The 19871-nt window shown below is 39.3% G+C and overlaps 1 protein-coding gene across 4 annotated transcripts in view; it reads left to right on the top strand.

The window, feature by feature from the left end:
- The window catches only part of LOC149170077 (NADH dehydrogenase ubiquinone complex I, assembly factor-like protein (DUF185)), a 389979-nt gene that overhangs the window by 154483 nt on the left and 215625 nt on the right, over nt 1–19871 (top strand). The gene's annotated exons all lie outside the window — the stretch shown is intronic.

Here is a 19871-nt window from a genome sequence, read left to right as displayed (position 1 = left end):
AAAGCTCTAGCATGACTTATGAAGAAGATGAAGAAATGCAACATGATATATCAAAATTACGAGACCAAGTGCAACAAATGTCACTCGCACAAAAAGTAACAGAATCTAAGATGGATGGTTTAAAGAAAGATGTAAAAGCTAAGATGGACGATTTGAAGATAGATTTGAAGACAGATTTGAAGACAGGCATGGCAGATTTGAAGACAAATTTGACAAATTTTCTACAAGAAATACTTTCTAATGGTGAAAGGGTAGTAAAGGAAATTCATGATGAGAACAAAAGAAATGTTAATCATGATTTCATACTGTAATGTTGGATCGAAGACCCACCATATTCCAAAAATCGATATGAGAAAGTTTGATGGCAAGGATCCCGCAACATGGATATTACAGATGGAGCAATTTTTCGATCTCAATAATGTGCAAAACACACAAAAGGTACGTATGCAACTTTATATTTGGAACCAAATCAGTTTGTATGGTATCAATGGCTTTGCTCTCGTAAACAAATTATCACTTGGACAATTTTTACAGAAGAATTGACAACACATTATGAAGATACAAAAAACAACACTTTTTTTAGCCAATTGATAAGTCTTAAACAAAAGGGTTCAATAATGGAGCACATTGAGGAGTTCCAAAAATTGAACATAAGGGTAAAAAATATTCGAGAGGAGCATAGGATTGATGTGTTCATAGGGACTTTAAAGGATAATATCCAACATGATGTTCGCCTTTGGGAACCTGATTCATTAGAGAAGGCATTCAGGTTAGTAAGAAAAATGGAAAGTAAAATTATGGCAACTAGGAAGCATACCACTCACAACTATAAAGATGGAAGTATTATTGCCCCTAGTCTTCCACAACCTATAAGGTTGACACCACAACAATTGGAAGAAAAAAGAGCAAAAGGGCTTTGTTACAGTTGTGATAGCAAATACACTAAAGGTCATAAGTGTGCTGAGAAGAAATTATTCTACATAGATTGTGAAGAGGAAGAAGAAAAGGAGCAAGAAAGGTCAAAAGAAGAGGATATACTTCAGGAACAAATCCTAGAATCCGACCATATCTTGTAATGCATTGGCTAGAATTACCACTCCTCAAACCATCGAGATAGAAGGACAAATCAAGAAGAAAAAGGTAATAGTGTTGGTTGATTCAGGAAGTACCCACAATTTTATTCATTGTAAGATAACAAAAGAATTGAATTGCTTCCTATATCCAGCACCAGAGTGTCAAGTGATGGTTGCAAATGGAGAAACGATAAATTGCTCTGGAAAGTGCCTTAATATCAAGCTATCCATGGGAGAATATGTATTGACTAGCCCAATGCTTTCCATTCTAATGGGAGGTGTTGATGTTGTACTAGGAGTCTAATGGCTACAATCCTTGGGTACAATAGCTTTTAATTTTCAAGAACTTTTCGTGAAATTTTCTGCGGAAGGAAAGGAAGTTGAATTAAGGGGTATTGTAGGGAAATCGGGAAAGATAATCAGCTCTAACGGTATGAGAAAGCTTCTAAAAAAGGAACAAAGAGGTGTAATTGCACAATTATGTTCACCAGATGTTCCCATATCGAAATCATCTATTTCTCGAGATCTCCAAAAAGTCTTGGACAATCATTCCAAGGTATTTGAGACTCCCAAAGGTCTCTCACCTTTTCGTGATCATGATCATGCTATTCATCTAATTCCAGGAAGTGTTCCTCCAAACATCAGGCCGTACATATATCCCTATGCCCAAAAGCGTGAAATTGAACGTATGGTTGCAGAAATGCTAGAGGCGGGTATAATTCAACCTAGTCAAAGTTCTTTCTCTGCTCCAGTAGTATTGGTGCACAAGAAGGATGGATCATGGCGCATGTGTCCAGATTATAGGGAGCTCAACAAGCTCACTATTAAAAATAAGTTTCCCATTCTTGTCATTGATGAATTACTGGATGAATTGCATGGATCAATTTGCTTCACCAAGTTGGATCTTCGTTTAGGATATCATCAAATCAGAATGAAGACTGAAGACATTCCGAAAACAACATTTAGAACTCATGAGGGTCATTATGAATTTTTGGTCATGCCTTTTGGCCTTACCAATGCACCTTCTACATTTCAAGGTTTGATGAAATCCATTTTCAAACCCTTCCTTAGAAAATTTGTGTTAGTATTTTTTGATGATATACTAATCTACAACAAGTTTTGGAAGGATCATGTTGAACATGTTGACAGGGTGCTACAACAATTGGAGGAGAAACAATTATATGCAAAAAGATTCAAATGTTTCTTTGGAGTACAAGAGGTGGAATATCTGGGTCATATTGTATCTCATGAAGGAGTTAAGGTAGATCTTAGCAAAATTAAAGCCATTAAGGAATGGAAAATCCCCACATCCATAAAGCATCTGCGAGGATTTCTCAGGTTGACAGGGTATTATTGCAAGTTTGTTAAGAATTATGGGAGAATAACAATACCTCTAACAACATTATTAAAGAAAGATGCATTTTCATGGACTCCAGAAGCAACAAAGGCCTTCGAACATTTTAAAGAGGCAATGTGCCAAGCACCGGTCTTAGCTACACCGGACTTCACAAAAACCTTTATTGTGGAATGTGATGCTTCAGGAAATGGAATTGGCGTTGTTTTAATGCAAGATGAAAGACCCATTGCTTTTGAAAGTCATCCAATCAAGGGAAAGTTTTTACTCAAAGCTATTTATGAGAAGGAAATTTTGGCAACACTACATGCACTTAAGAAATGGCGACCCTACCTAATGGGAAGACACTTCAAGGTAAAAACGGATCATGATAGCCTTAAATACTTTTTAGAACACAGATTATCCTCTGAAGAGCAACAAAAGTGGGTCATGAAGATGTTGGGTTATGACTTTGAAATCATCTACAAAAAATGGAAGCAAAATGTGGTGGCAGATGCACTCTCAAGAAAGGATGAAGATGTGGAAGCATTGTTATGCACCATTTCTATTATCCAACCAGATTGGATAAACGAAGCAAGGGAGGAATGGAAGAATGATGAAGAAGTGTGGGCACTTATTCGAAAGTTACAACAAGATTCCAGTACATCTGATACATTTAGCTGGCAAAATGATTCGTTCTGGTACAAAGATCGCTTATACTTCTGTAAGAATTCCCAACTCAAACAAAAAATTCTTATGGAATTGCACAGTTCTCCCTTAGGAGGGCACTAAGGATTTTTAAAAACTTACCAGAGGGTTAAGAAGGAATTTTTTTGGGATGGCCTTAAATTGGATATTCAAAAGTTTGTGGTGGAATGTTTGGTTTGCCAACAAAATAAAGTTGAAACAATTAAGACCCCGGTCTATTACAACCTTTATCCATTCCAAGCCAACATTGGGAAGAGGTTTCAATGGATTTTATCACAGGTTTACCCAAGTCTGAAGGAAAGAGTGTCATCATGGTGGTAGTTGACAGACTTACCAAGTATGCACACTTTTGTGCATTATCACATCCATTTAAAGCTAGTACAATTTCTACTGCATTTATGGAAAGAATTCAAAAGCTACATGGAAACCTAAAGATTATTGTAAATGACAGAGATCCCATTTTCACTGGAAATTTTTGGACAGAATTATTTTCTTTTTTTGGTACTGAGTTAGCTCATAGCTCATCTTATCATCCTCAATCTAATGGGCAAATTGAGATAGTAAACAAATGTTTGGAAGGATATCTTCGTTGCTTTGTATCTGATAAACAGACACAATGGGTCAAATGGTTGCCTTTGGCTGAATGGTGGTATAACACATCCTTTCATACAACAACAAAAATGACCCCATTTATGGCACTTTATGGATATCAGCCACCATCCATCACATCATATTTAAGAGAAAATTCTAAGGTTCAAGTAGTGGAACTTCACATCGAGCATCAACAACAAGTCCTCCAACTCTTAAAGGATAACCTCGTGTTGGCACATAATAGAATGAAACAATAGGTAGATCAACATCGTAGCGAAAGAAGTTTTGATGTAGGTGATTGGGTAACCCTACGGCTACAACCATATAAACAAATGTCCCTCAAGCAAGCTACGAAGGATAATAAATTATCACCAAAGTATTATGGTCCATACAAGGTGTTGCAAAAGATTGGTACTATGGCATACAAATTGGAGCTTCCTGCAGCTTCTCGAGTGCACCCAGTTTTCCATGTTTCATGTTTAAATAAGGTTATAGGCGATAAGCTCCCAGTTCAAACAATATTGCCAGAACTTGACGAGGAAGGAAAAATGATATTGGAATCGGAAGCAGCCACAGAAATAAGAACTCGACAGCTACGAAATCGATCAATTTCGGAGTATCTCATCAAGTGGAAGAACTTATCTGCTGAAGATTCCACATGTAAGGATGAGAATTTTATACAGAAGCATCCAGAACTACTCAAGAGTTGAGGACAACACTTTTTTGAAGGAGAGGGCCATGTTAGGTCCCTATAATACTAGTGATTACCCCATTACTATTGTAGTTGTATCTCTTATTAATATTGTTGTGCCCCTATTGTCCCCATATTGTTATTACTGTGCCCCATAGAATCTCTCTATTGTTATTTTTGTGCCTTTATATTATTATTGTTAGGTCGGCTGGGTTATATTGTGACTCCTTAGACTCTTATATATAGGGAGGAGGTTTTGTCATTTGAATCATCAAAGAATCATTCATTTGTGTAATGTAAAGGAGGTTGCCCCCTCGAAGAGGTTGAATTCTAAGGTGTTGATCTATCTTTTCTATCTTTTTGTGAGCTGGTTTCATAATAGTATCTCAAACCATAGTTGATAGTGCCACAAAGATATCTCAAGAGATTCTTGGCAGCAATCCAATATATGTGATGAGGCTCAACCATAAATTGACTCAATGTATTCACAGTGAAGCATATGTCCAGATGGGAGTTTACCAAGAACATTAGGCCCCCCACAAGTTGTCGATACTCGGAAGGATTTGCCAATGTGGGCCCAACAACACTTCCACATAACTTCTTGAAGTTGAGTTCCATCGGAGTAGACACAGACTTGCATTCCACCATCCCACATCTCTCGAGTAGCTTCACAATGTATTTTCCTTGAGAAAGGAAAATCTCACCTGGCTTTTGCTAGACCTCCAAGACTAGGAAGTAGTGAATCAAACCTAGGTCCTTCATCTCGAATTCAGTAGCCAACTCCCTCTTCCATTGATAAATGAGAGGGTGTGCACCTTTCAGAAAAAGATCATCCACATAAAGGACTAGAATGAGAGGCTTGTCCTTTTCAACCTTGAAGTATAGGTTCGGGTCAGCTTCACTCCTTGTAAAACCCTATTTCATAAGATAACTATCAATCCCCTCATACCAAGCCGTAGGGGTTTGCTTCAACCCATTAAGGGATTTCTTCAACTTGCATACATGTGTCTTTCGGTCTTCAACTTTAAACCCCTTAGGTTGCTCTACATAGACTTCCTCCTTAAGCGAGCCATGCAAGAAAGCAGTTTTGACATCCATTTGGTGTAGGCTCCATCCTTGAGAGGTAGCAAGAGCAATGATGGATCAAATAGTGGTGTATCAGGCAGCTGGTGCAAATACCTTGTCATAGTCCACTCCTTCCTTTTGAGAGAAGCGTCAAGCAACAAACTTGGCCTTGAACTTTTCAACACTCCCATCAGCTCCATGTTTGATTTTGTAAAGCCATTTTGAAGTGACCACAAACTTGTCCTTTGGTCTAGGAACCACATCCCAGACATCATTCTTCATGATTGATTCATATTCCTCATCCATTGCATACTTCCAAACTTGGTGCTTCACATATTTTTTGAACGTAAACGGCTCAGATTCAACAATGGTACTCATAGCAGCTAAGTACCCTTGGTACCTGTTCGACTTCTAGCTTTCACGAAATGTCCCCTTTGGTACGACATGTCGTTCAATATCTTCGAGAGTATCTTTGAGCAACAAAGGTCTTTTCCTTGAGGTAGAGGGCTCATTAGGAGGTGGATCAATGGGATCCATTGGGCCTTCAACATTGGGCATTGGATCATCTGTCGGAGATTCATCCTTTTTTCCTGCATCATCATAATTGTCCTTCCTAGGGATAGGAAAATCACTGACTTTCCCAAGGGCAGAATCCTCATCGAAGGTGACATCATGACTTATTTCCACTTCTCTTTAACTAGACACATAGATTCTATATGCCTTTGAAGTTTCACTGTAGCCCACAAAAGTTCCTTTCTTCCCAGATGCATCTAGCTTGTTTCTTTTCTCTTTTGGCACATGAAAATATACGGGACAACCAAAAATTCTAAAATGAGAAACATCAGGTTTCTTACCGGTGAAAACTTCTTTGGGTGTCTTGAAGTCCAATGCTTGATGTAGACACTTATTTTGAACATATACAACGGTGTTGGCAACTTCTCCCCATAAGAACTTCGGTAGGCCTTGGTCATGAAGCATGGCATGGGTGGCTTGTATGATAGTTCAATTCTTCCTTTCGGCAACTCCATTTTTCTTAAGAGTATATGCAGTAGTGGTCTCCCTCTTAATGCTAGCTTCTCTACAATAGTCATTGAATTCATTTGACTCATATTCGGTTCCATTATCGGTCCTCAATATTTTGATCTTCTTCACTATTTGATTCTTGACGAAGGCTTTGAAAGAGCATAACCATTTGAACACTTTGTCCTTCTTCTTCAAGAAATAGATCCATGTTTTGTGAGAGAAGTCATCCACAAAAATTGCATAGTACAAATATCCTCCTAAAGATGTTATGAGCAACATACCTGATAGATCAGAATGGACCAATTGAAGAATATTGATAGTTTGACTTTCACTTGAAGGGAATCGTCCCCTTGTATGTTTTCCAGCTGCACAACTCTGACAAACTACTTCATGATCTATGTTGAATTCAGGCATACCTGTGACCATCTTCCTTACATCAGGTAAGGCTTTGTAATGAAGGTGAGCAAATCTTCGATGCCATAATTCGGATTGAAGAGAAGTATCACAAGTCATAGCTCCCAAAGGACTTCCTCCAACCTGATAGAGACCTTCAACCCTAAATCCAAGTGTAAATGCATCTTTCGGGTTCCTTTGCCAAACACGTACCTTCCCATCAACGAATGTCACCTTGAAACCTTTATCTTCCATCGCAGAAATAGATACCAAGTTCTTTTTCAAATCAGGTACATATAATACTTCTTGTAGATGAAGGGTTTGACCTTGATTTAAGTGAAGAGTGATAGTCCCAATCCCTTTCATGGGGTAGGTGGCATTGTCCCCAAGTATGATCTCCAAATTTGTCTTCTTTTCAACCAAGTTTGAGAGGGCCTCCTTGTACCCAGTGAAGTGCCTTGAGGCACCACTATCAATCAACCAATGATCCAATGTATCCGGACGAGAGGCAGTGGTGAGGGCATAAATAAGATAAAATTATTTTTGCTTATCTACAATATTAGTTTCCTCATACCTAGAGTTTCTCGACATTTTGGACGACCATTTCCATATCGAGCAGCGGGAATATTCCTCTTTCCTTTGTTGTTGAACTTGTTGTTCCTTTGAATGCCATTTCCTTTGAAGTTGTTGTGGTTGTTGCTGTCATCATCCCTTGGAGTATCCTTCTTGTGAGGACACTCTCTAGCATGGTGGCTAAACCTATTGCAATTGAAGCATCTTTCTTTTCTTCCTTCTTTGAATCCCGACCTAAATCCTTGACCTTGTTTTCTTGGACCAACATTGTTCTTCCTTTTAGCATGAGTGGAGAAAGCGGTAGGATTATTTCCATCTGAGGGCTTATCTCTTTCCTGTGAAAATTCAGAAACCCCAAATCCTACTGCAACCACTGATTAAGTTTCTTCTATTTGTTAAATTAACTGAACAAATTATTTGCAGTTTCATACGGCAAATATCGAAACTAATACACTGCAACCTTCACAAAATAAATATTTGGGAAGAAAAAATAATGCTGGAAGAATAGATGCACACACACAAATAATACTGTTATTTTTGGACCAATGTCCCCGAAAAACCCAACTTGGGAAAACCAGTGCAGCAATTGAGGGTTTTATTTATTATGTAATAGTAAATCTGAGTACAAATCTAGCTTTCCATACAGAGAAACAATTGACAGGAGATCTAGTGAGAAAAATCTCACTCCCACCGGTGATCCGACACTGACCTTGGCTCAAGATGCATTGCCTCTTGCTGCCTCTGTGTTGGCCTACGCAGATCTGTGCCTCCTTCCAGTCTTACTATCCCTGCCCCTCTCTCACTGCTTCGAATTTACTGAATCACCTCCGGCAACTCATAGCTGCTACTCTGGAAATCGATTTCCTAGCAAAAATCGAATTTCTGGTGGCTCCAAGTGTGTTCTCTAACCCCCATCGAATTTCTTCATATGATCTCTCGTTGAGACATCAACGACCAAGATTAAAACATAATTGATGGTTAAGATTAACTAGAACTCGATCCATGTCTTCTTCTAGAAGATTTCACCATGACTTAATTAATACTCTTTAATTAATCAGTTTTCCTAAGTCTAGACTTAGGCACCACTAAAAAAAGATTAATTATTTTAATTAAGTCATCTTTAGGTGCAATGAAACAATTTCTGGGTTTTGGAGAATACATGTATTCTAGCCTCTCCACCAAATTTCGTGGCTAGAACACATTCGATGTTACAAAAATCAACACTCCCTCTTAGTGAGGAATGTGTTCTAGCGTTCCAACCCACTGAAGCAACAACCTGTCTTTGTACCACCTCCTGTTACGTTGCTGATGTCTGGCTGCTGTTGCCCACCAACTACTATGCAACTCTGATAAAAGGTGCATCTGTGTCGCTGCTGGCCCTGCTGAACTGCTGCCAACACTGCATCTGCATTGCAACCCCCTCTCCATCTGTTCTTGCTGCAACTTCAACGGAAAAGCATCCATAAATACTGAACCAACTGTGGTTAGTGTGATGTATCTGTCACCTGAGTCCTCACTGTTGCTAGACTCTACGCTGCCATTGAAGCCTTTGCGTTGTTGCTGACTATGCTCTGTGCCAAATGCACTGCTGCCAACTCTGCTCTACGCTGCCTAGCATCTGACCATTGCTAGCCACTGCATCTGTCACTCTGGCACCTGACTACACCAACTGCCACTGATCCATCCTGCTACTGCATGTTTTGGGCTCTTGTAGCAAGGTATTGATTCATGAGGTGGACCTCATGAAGAATCTGGCCCATCTTGTAGCTCTTTGGGGCTACAAAACTAAATCACCCCACCTCACTTCTGGAGGTATATCGGTGACCATGGCAAACTCTTCCTCCAATCTGGAGGACAACTTGTCAGTCTCTGCGGATGTAGCCTGTTGATCCTGCTTCCCCTGCTTGTCCTTCTTTCTGAGAGGACATTGAGTGCTGTAGTGGCCAAGATCACCCCATCTGAAGCGTTTCACCTTAGAAATGTCCTTCTTCCTCTTGCACTGCTCCTACTGCCCCTTTGATGTGAGGGCCACATCCTCCTCTTCCTTTACTTGCTTCGTCCCACTGCTGTTGCTGCTGCCAGTGATGGCGTTCTTCACCAAATCTCGCCTCATCTCTTCCTGTTGCAGGTCAACCCACATACGATCCCAGTCTGACAACTTTTCTCTACCTAGAATACTTTGGATCGAGACTTGCCACTCTTTGGAAAAGCTGTTTAGAGAAAACCGCACCAATTCTGTAGGCTAGGGGGCTGACCCTATTGCAGACAACTAGTCTCGGATATCTTGAAGCCTGGTAAGGAAGGGGTCTATATGCTCCCCTTTCTACATCCTCGGGCATCTTAGCTGCTCCTCAAGATACATCTTCCGCTGATCGAAAGATCCCTTGTATAGCGCAAGTGCCTCCCACATTTGTCGAGTAGCATCTTTGCCAGCTATGTGAGACACCACGTGATTTCGAACTCCATCGAGAATCAGCGTCTTTGCCTTCACCATCTCCTTCTTGTAGGCCTTAAGCGGATTTGCATTTGTGGGTACAACTACCACGCCATTGATGTAAGCTTTGAGATTGTACTCATCTAGAAGACAAAAAATTCTTTCCTTCTAGATCACATAGTTGGAGGCTCCGTCCAACCGATCCTGATCTCTCAGCCTTGCTAATGCCATCTCTGCAAAAATGTCGAATTCATTCTCTTCTCCTTTGCGCAGCTGCTGACTAGATTTTCGCACTCCCTATTGGAGTGGGAAAATCTGCTCACAACTACTGCTTCTTTGTTAGGAAAATTCGAATTTTCGGGCTAGAAGTCCCGTGAGAAAAGAATTCCCTTAGTGTGTGCTCTTCCTCCTGACGCTATTTTGCACTAGCAAACTGCTGCAAAATAACTGCGTCTCGGCTGAAGATTTGCTTTACAAGGAAAATGTTGTTTCTCCCTCTGCCTCTGGTAACCTTTGATCTGGAAAATCTATTCTCTGTCGACTCTCTTAGAGAAATAATTTTTTCTCAGAAACTGACCCTCCTAGCCCAAGGGACTGCGTTGCCTCTTGAGGGTTTCGAACTACTACCTATGCAGAAATTCGAACCTCCTCCTCTTCTGCTACTGAGCTCTCTGGCTTCTATCTCTGCTCTGATACCATGTGAAAATTCAAAAACCCTGAATCGTACTACAACAACTGAATAAGTTTCTTCTATTTGTTAAATTAACTGAAGAAATTATTTGCAGTTTCTAAGGAAAATATCGAAGCTAATACACTACAACCTTCACATAATAAATACTGCGGAAGAGAAAATAATGATGGAAGAATAGATGCACACACACACAAATAACACTGTTATTTTTGGACCAATGTCCCCAAAAAAACCCAACTTGGGAAAATCGGTGCAACAGTTGAGGGTTTTATTTATTATGGAGTAGTAAATCTGAGTACAAATTTATGGAAGCTCAAATCGAGCTTTCCTACGAAGAAATAACTGACAAGAGATCTAGTGAGAAAAATCTCACTCTCGTTGGTGATTCGACACTGACCTTGGCTCAAGATGAGATGCCTCTTGTTGCCTCTGTGTCAGCCTACACAGATTTGCGTCACCTAGCTTAGACCAACGTCTCTCTCACTAATTGATCAATTTCTATCTGGAAAATCGATCCTCCTAGCCTTCGGGCTCCCACTTTGGCTTCTGGCACTGAATTTCGACTTCTCCTCAGCAAAATACAGATCTCCCTCTTAAGCTCTGTGCTGCCTCTTTGCTTTGCGTTGCCTCTCTATGGCACTCACTGCTTCTCTACTATGCACTCATCGGACTGGAGAAACTTCCTTCCGGTCTTACTATCCCTGCCCTTCTCTCACTGCTTCGATTTTACTGAATCACCTCCAACAACTCACAACTTCTACTCTGCAAATCGATTTCCCAGCAAAATTGAATTTCTGGTGGCTACAAGTGTGTTCTCTAGCCCCCATCGAATTTCTTCTAATCTCTCATTGAGACATTAGCAACCAAGATTAAAACATAATCGATGGCTAAGATTATCTAGAACTCGATCCATGTCTTGATTTCACCATGGTTTAATTAATACTCTTTAATTAATTATTTTTCCTAAGTTTAGACCTACGCACCATTAAAAAAAAAGATTAATTATTTTAATTAAGTCGTCTCTAGTTGGACTTGCCAGAAACGATTTTTGGGTTTTGGAGAATACATGTATTCTAGCCTCTCCACCAAATTTCGTGGCTAGAACACATCCGATGCTACAAAAATTCAACGTTTCCATCATCTTTATTTCTTCTTGAGTGCATCTAGCCAATAATTCATCAAAACCCGAAATTCTGCCATTGTTGAGGATGGTGGTGTTAAACACATCCCATTCTCTTGTAAGGCCTCCATGTGCAATAAGAGTGAGCTCCATGTCACCAACAACCTCTCCAATAGATAGGAGATCATTCTTGATTTCGGTAATCCTCATGAAGTAGGATTGAATGGATTCTCCTCTCTTCATCTTGATGTCTTTCAACTTGTTCTTGAGAAAGCAATCTTGATTTGCATTGTTTACTTTGAACATTCCAACCAACTTGTCATACATCTCCTTAGATGTTTCCAAATCAGAAATATAGGCAACTAAAGGCTTGTGAATGGAATCAACAATAATTTTCTTAGCTTTGACCTCACCTTTCTTATGCTTTGTTTTGGCAGCAACGAGTGAATTTGAAGGAGGCTCCACCACTCTTCCTTTGACATAGTCCATAGCATCATTTTCTTCCAAAGTCAAATCTAGAGACATCTTCGATGCATGGTAGTTAGATTTGTCCTTAAGCTTGTCCTCGTATTGAAGTATGATTAGTCGTCATCGAGGCTAGCTCCAAATTCTTGTCCAACAACTTCCCTTAGTGATTGCTTTTTCTTACTTTTGCTTGGGCTTTGTCTTCACCTGAGCTCTGATACCATGTTAATTTTAGATAACAATGGTATGTTCTATGCTTAGCACAATTTAGTCCAATGTTCCTTTAGCAGTCCAATAACAATTTCCAATTATTTCCAGTAGCAATCACATTAACCATTAATCACATTGACAGTAAATGCAGATAGAACATAAAACAAATGTAGAAGGCAAGCCAAGACAAGGGGACACCAGATTTGGCAGATGTCAAGGAAAAACCTCAACGTGGTGAAGACCCTTTGATCAAATCTTCTTATTATTATTCAATAGTTTAGTAGAGAGAGAGAGTACAAAAGTCAAATAGACTAGGCCAATACAAAGTCAAATCATCCTTGTCAAATTCTGTAGTCAACTACAGTCAAACTTTAACCCTAACCAGAAAGTCAATGCTGGTCAAAACGAGTGTTGTAGGAAACGCCCCCCCGGATCAAAAGCTCGAAACGCGATCTGTACAGATCCGTGGTTGATTCGCCAGCCAAAACGCATTTCAAAAATTCTGAAACGCAGATCGGGTCGGAAAAAACGGTTCCTGCGCTGTCGGAATCATACGACTCGATTTGCGTTTTGGCTGGCAGATCGGCCATACAAAATGTGAAGGTTTGGGTTTGGATCTGTACGGATCACGACTGCTTCACCGAGCAGCAAGCCGTTTCCGTCGTGCGGCCCACTAATTCGACATTTTTTTAATTTTTATTGGTAGGGGGTGGGTCCAAGTTGGGTTAGGGTGAGGAATAAAGGGATTAAAAGGCCCATTTATCTTTCATTTGCTCACTTTTATTTTATGAGAGCTTGGAGAAGAGAACTTGGAGAAGAGAGAAGAAGAGATGAGAAAGAGAGGAGAGACTTGAGAAGTAAAGAAGGGCTTCCATCTACAAGAGCTAAAGAGGTAAGTGCAAACCCCAAACTCCCTTATTTTTTTGTCATTGTTTTTTGTATTTTTCTCCTCCGTCTCCTACTCTTTCCCATTCTTTCTTATTGCTCATTTAATTGCAGGTTGTCCCCCATCTATATTCATATTCCAGGATGGTGTTCTTTTGGCTTCTATGTATCATTCCACTTTTGGTTTTAATGATGGTAAGGGGGAGTAGGAATAGAAGGGAAGAAGAACAAGAGGATAGTGGTCCCCATATGAGTGATCCAATGGATGATGAGGAGGAAGGGTTTGAAGAGGAAGGGAATGAACCTGAAGGGAACACTGAAACACTAGAGAGGAACGATGCATTGACACCCTTGTGGAACTATGTGACCAAACTTGAAGGGGGAAAAGGTGGTAGAAGCTACAATTTTTTGGGCCCTCATGGTTGTCATGGAGGATAACCATTTAGTGGTTCATATACCTGTATGAGGAGGCATCTTTGTGGGGTGATGGACAGTGACGATAAAAGGGTGCTGTGGGGATACAAATTTGCCCAAACATTTTAGTTGAACAAAGGAGAAAATACATTCAAATAGAGGAGGTTGCACAACAAAAAAGGAAGAAACAAAAAACTCAGATTAAATCAAGTGCAGCCTCTAGATTTGGTAGCTCCTCCTCATTGTACTACTGCAAGCTCTGGAGGTAAAAGAACAATAGTGGATTTCCTGAATGTCGCTGGGAGGGATGATGCGGATGGAAAGATAGTCCGATTTCTTTGTGCTTGCGGTGTGCCATTCAATGTGCTTCGCTCTCCCTACTGGCATGAAATGGTAAAGGCGATCAATGAAGCCCCAAAAGGATACAAGTCCCCCAACTATGAGAAAGCTAGAACATTGTTATTAGAAAGAGAAAAAGCAAAGGTTCAAAGAGCTTTGACACGTTTTACAAATGAGTGGGTGGATTGTAGGGTATCCATTGTATCGGATGGGTGGACAAATATTAGAAACCAACATTTGATAAATGTTCTTGGTGTTTTTGCTAGTGGTGCAGTATTTATTACATGTCATGACTCCTCCATCAGTGCATCTTCCCAAAACATTACAGATCTCCTATTGCAATCAATCAAAGATGTTGGTCCAAATAATGTGGTTCAAGTGATCACAGATAATGCAACAAATTGTAAGGCAGCAGGAAAAGTTATTGAGCGTACTCATCCGCACAACTTATGTTCTGGGTGCCTGGTGTGCACATTGAACCTTTTGATGCATGATATTGTGAAGCATAAAGAATGTGGATGGATTAATGAGCTTCACAAGAGAGGGAAGCAACTCATTAAATTTATCATAGGGCATACAAAGGTAAACTACTTCTGTGGAACTTACTCCAAGTTGCAGTTGCTTAAACTTGCAAAAGCAAGATTTGCAAGTTATTACCTCACCTTTAGGTGGCTAGTGAAGGTGAGACAAGCTTTAACTAATATGGTAACTGCTGAATCATGGGAGGAAATTAACACTGATAGAGATGGTGCTAATGTAGCCAAGGAGACTATTCTTGACATGTACTTTTGGTCACAGGTTAAATATGTTTTGCAAATCACGAAACCAATTTATTACATGATCAAGTTTGCAGATTTAGATCGACCAATAATTGGGGAGGTGTGTGAGCAAATCGATAGCATGTTGGGGCAGATTAAAGACATTGTTGAGCCTAGAGATATCACCTTGTACAATTATATTCGTGTAAAGGTGGAAAACTGATGGGAAATGCTAAATGTTCCATTGCATTTATTAGCATATGTTTTGACACCTAAATAATATCATCCATCATGGCTTTCAACACCAACACCTGGGGGGGGGAGGAGAAAACCACACCTAGATCCAAAGGTTCACGAAAAATATATGATTGCATTGAGTAAATTAGTCCCTGATGAGGAGGAGGCTACCATGGTACGGAGACAGTGGAGCAACTATACTCTTTGCACTGGTCCATTTGGGAGCATGCATGCAATTAGAGATCGAGAGACTTTTTCTTGTCTTGAGTGGTGGAACATGCATGGATGTGCTACTCCACTTCTATAGACTTTGGCATTGCGGGTGCTATCAGAGGTGGTAAATGCTTCTTCTACAGGGAGGTGTTGGAGCTCTTATTCTTTCATCCACGGTGTTAAAAGGAACATGTTGAGTTTAGACAGAGCAGAGAGCTTGGTTTATGTTTGTTAGAACTTGCGTTTATTGTCCCATTACTGTGATGATGCAAAGATTAATAAAGACCTTAAGGTTTGGGACATGAATCCAGAGGAGCCCAATTTGAAGGATGGAGTGTTGCGATTAGAGCAATTACAGGATGCTCTTTTCCAAGTATGTCCATTGTGGTATGAATTTCAAAATTTAGTTAATAAGTGTTATGTCCATTGAATTCAAATGTGTCAATTGTGCTTATAAAGCATTTCTCTAATTCTCGTTTTCAATTTTTTTTGTTAACTAGTGGTTTTTTTGGTATGAATTTTTTGAGTGATTCCAGGATGATGATGATCGAGTTGAGATGCCACCCCCATGTGGTCCCTTGGTTCCTAGGTTCCATGGTTCAACACCAACAACAAGGGGTTCGTCTTCATCAGTGTTAGTGCCACAACTTCTACATGCACCATCTTCTTCATTGCCACCATGTGGAGGCCCACTGCCACGTTCTCTTCGTGGTGGAAGGAGGAGAGGTTAGTAGATAAATTCACAATTTACTACTTTTGTCATAGATTAATCATTAGACTTGTAGGCTTGTTGTGAATTGGAATCTTTTTGTCTTGGTGGTGGTCAAGTGGCCTATTTTGTAAACATTATTATTTGAATTTTGCACATGACTAATGTTGACAATTGCTCATTTGCTAGATAATATGCTTTATATTTTATGTTTTATAATATGCTTAAATGTTTTATGTTTTATAATATGCTTAAAAATTTGATGTATATTTGTAATTGCTAGAATATAGATGGTTGATGCTCGAATAATTAATCATTGATGTACAATGGAATCATGGATGCCATATCTATATTGATTTATGTAAAAATATGCATGTTTTCATGTCTTCTACTACTAATTTGGTATTTGGGATCAGGATGTTTTTTTGAGTATAAATGCAAATATATATACATATATATAGATAGATAGTAGACGCTTCTGAGGCACTTCACTTCCAAGATTTTTAGAAAATGACGCTTCCGCGTCCCCACTTCCAAAAAATGTCCCCATTTCGTCCCCGCTTCGTGCAACGTTGCTCAAAACAACATAAATTCTTCCTTGAAGTAGCTTGGCCTTCCTTGGTCAAACTCGACCTGATCAGGAGGATAAATTCAACCCAAAATAGCTCGATCAAACTTGGTCAAAGGAGAGAGAAGACTCTTGTAACAATAGTCAAACCTGAAGTCAACACAGGTCAACCAGCCCAAAATTCCCCTATTTTTGTGTCCAACAATGCAGCCTGAGAAAACCGAATCTTTGGCCCAAAAATCGAAGTCAAATTCAGTCAAATGCCCCTTGGTCAACGCTGCTCCTAAAGTCTGAAATTTGGCCTGTAATTTTTTGCCCAGAAAATCGTCCTCCTTGCCACACGTGTGAGAGAGAGAGAGGCTGTCCAAGTTGTACGAACCAATCTGATTTAGATAGAGAAGAAAATGTGTGAGTGAATGATGTCCAAATGAGGTGTGAGGTCTCTTCTATTTATACACTTCGTTGTGGGTGAAGAGACACATACGTTGGGCTTCTTGAGCCTACATTAAGCTGAGGCCAACTTGAACAATTTGCACGTGTGGTCATAAATTCAAAATCACACTTCTTCTTGTCCAAATGAGATGGTTTTTATATCAATCTTGGACCTCTCGAAAAGAGGAACCCAAGGCAATAATCATCTCCCTGAAATGAGTTGTCCCAAGGTGGAATTTGGCCCTAGTTGCCGATTTTAACAAGCCGTGACTGCCAAGGAATGATATACAGAGACATAAGGGGAGCACGAGAGGGGTAGGAGAATTTGTTTTTGAAAACAGAGGATTGTCTTGCCCTTTGAAAGATAGTGCAGGGAGGAGGAAATACAGTGAATCACGATGGAAAAGGAATTTTGAGGGTTTGTTCTTGGAGTTTTGGGCACGGTGGCCAAAGTGCTTCGATTTTGAAGTACTTTGGAATTGAGTACCGAGGTTGTACTTAGTTTGGTAGGGAGGTTTTGGTCAGTTTGGTAACGAGAGCAAATTGGGTGCTACAACAACGTTGGATCGACTTCTAACTTGGAAACTAGGTATGTATATGTGTTTTAAATTTGACAAATTCTGTTTTAAAACATCACTATTTGAATTTTGAGCTTTGCTATTGTCAAATTCTGTTAATAAGGGGTTTGTTTTAGTAAGGGTATTACATAGATCAAATGACTTCCGCAATGTAGCTTCTCAGTAAGTCGGGTTTCCACTAGTCAAAGGGGCAACGTTCCTCGATGCATGGCAGAGACCTCTGCTACAACGACCGGATCCAAGATTCCACTATAGGAGATAGACCAAAACACAACTTCCAGTTATTAAAAAAAGCTCTGCCATTTTACCCAATCTTTTGGTCTTTGCTAGAAACAAATCTTTTGACTTGATTGCCAATCATTCGACCTCCACTAAATATAGTGAAGTTGTTTCATTATTTCCAGATACCATCGATCTTTATAGATAGACGAATTCAAAACACGAATGCAAACCTTTGACTTCAAGGTAGAATATAGAAGAATAAAATTTAATTCCCCGCTTGTTCGAATCAAAACTCTAAACAAGTATTCCATTCATTCACAAGTTTCATATGCTTATGAAATTGTTGTTAATTGCTTTGGGCAACCCAACCAAAACACCACAAGGAAGATAAAAACAAATATGCCCAAAAAACCTCAGCGAATAACCATAACCCAAGGAAAGAGAAATATACCCAACTAGACTTCAATCTTTGACCTCCTCTTAGAATTTGACATGACTACACCAAGTTCAGGATTTCAAAAAGAATAATCACAAAATCAATTCGATAGTTTTTAGGAGAAGACAAGCCTCTTTTTATAGTGAAGGAGGAGGCTTCTAGGAGGGAGTCGACCTTAGGATTTAATCTCAAGTATGAATTTTAAGTTTTATTTTTGGAGCCAAAATCATTTTAATTTGGAGGTTGACTTGATAGCTTAATAATCCCTTGATCATAAATCCGTTTGAAATTGATTATAGGAGGCCCATCTTAAATTTTAAAATAATTTTGAAATAAAATGGTCACTAGACCAATCTATTGCTTGTAGAATCTTCTTGAGGACTTTTGACCACAAATGGGGCTTCAACCTTTAAAGAAGAATATCTCCTCAACTGAGAGATGTTATGAGACATGTGACATACTGTTGGAATCGACACGACAAGGAGAATCACATGATAATGGTCATGCGATCAAAATTATTGTCCTTTACATCCATTTTCCTTAACAAGTGCGGGGCATCTAGGGCTTCCCTTCCTCTCTTTCAAGGCTTCTTGTCATTTGGAGCTTCCAATCAATGCAAACTAGATGAATATTAAGAGCATTCAAAGATTGATGTTGGCATCAATGACAAAACCATTCAGTAATGATGCCCCACAATTGATGAGGAAATTGAATGGGGAGATGATAGATCAATGAAATGGGAAGCAAGACCATCATCATTATGTTGTCCTCGTCATGCCGTTTCCAACAGTAGGTTGTATGACACGTGGGTCCTCTCAGTTGAAGAGATATGGTCAAACTACCCCAAGTTGAGTAACAAAGGAAACACTACAAGGCATAAGATGAAATCGCTGTTACTGAAGGGTCATCTCTCCATGTTGACCAAGTCAAGCTTAACAGAAGGGATTATCTTTTGAAAATGGTTTCAATTAATTTGAATATTATTTTAAAATTAAAATTATGAGCTCAAGAGTTTGTTAATCACTTCGTGAATCACAACTTGCTTTTCTATTATTTAAATAAAAAAAAGGAGGAGAAAACCCTATTTTGAAGGTGTTATTCATGTTAGTCCCCCTCCTTGTTTTTGTGAATGAATATCGATGATAATTCCTCTATATATGCACGCATCGATGGGCTTGAGAGTTATGACAATCTCATGTGAAAACAAGAAGAAGAAAAGTTTTGAGATATGGTTCAGTGTCGTTAAAAAGTTTTGCCTTATTTTCTATACCAGGATTTCAAATGAATTGTTTCTATCATGATTCGTTGGGTATGGTTCGATGATCTGTGGTTTTGATAATAGTTCATGGTTTGTTGTTTTACATTGTTCTGGTTCGGTTTAATGAAGTGTGAATACGCTTGGCGTTGGCAAAAGACCTAGTTTGGTCTTTGTTCGTTTGTTTTGTTGAAAATTGTAACTAGGTTCGGTCTTCATAATGACCTAATTGTAATCATGACATTGTATATTCTTTATAAAGAAAGAAAATTAAATTAAATTTTATTTTGGAGTATGGGTTTCATACTAAAATTTGAGTCAAAAGCATGTTCTTCTTTTAGGTTTTCTAGGTCTTTCTAGGATAAAGAATAACATTGGTCATGTGTCATAGTCCCGTTTGGACTCATTGTAATAAAGAAATATATTTGCTTTTATCAAGAAAAAACCATTTTTGT

This window comes from Pinus tabuliformis, chromosome 4_2, assembly GCF_031772625.1.
Source record: "Pinus tabuliformis cultivar Carrire ecotype Pingquan chromosome 4_2, CPIR1, whole genome shotgun sequence".
NCBI lineage: Eukaryota > Viridiplantae > Streptophyta > Pinopsida > Pinales > Pinaceae > Pinus > Pinus tabuliformis.
Note: the sequence above shows the minus strand (reverse complement) of the source record. Positions and strands in the feature narration are given on the sequence as shown.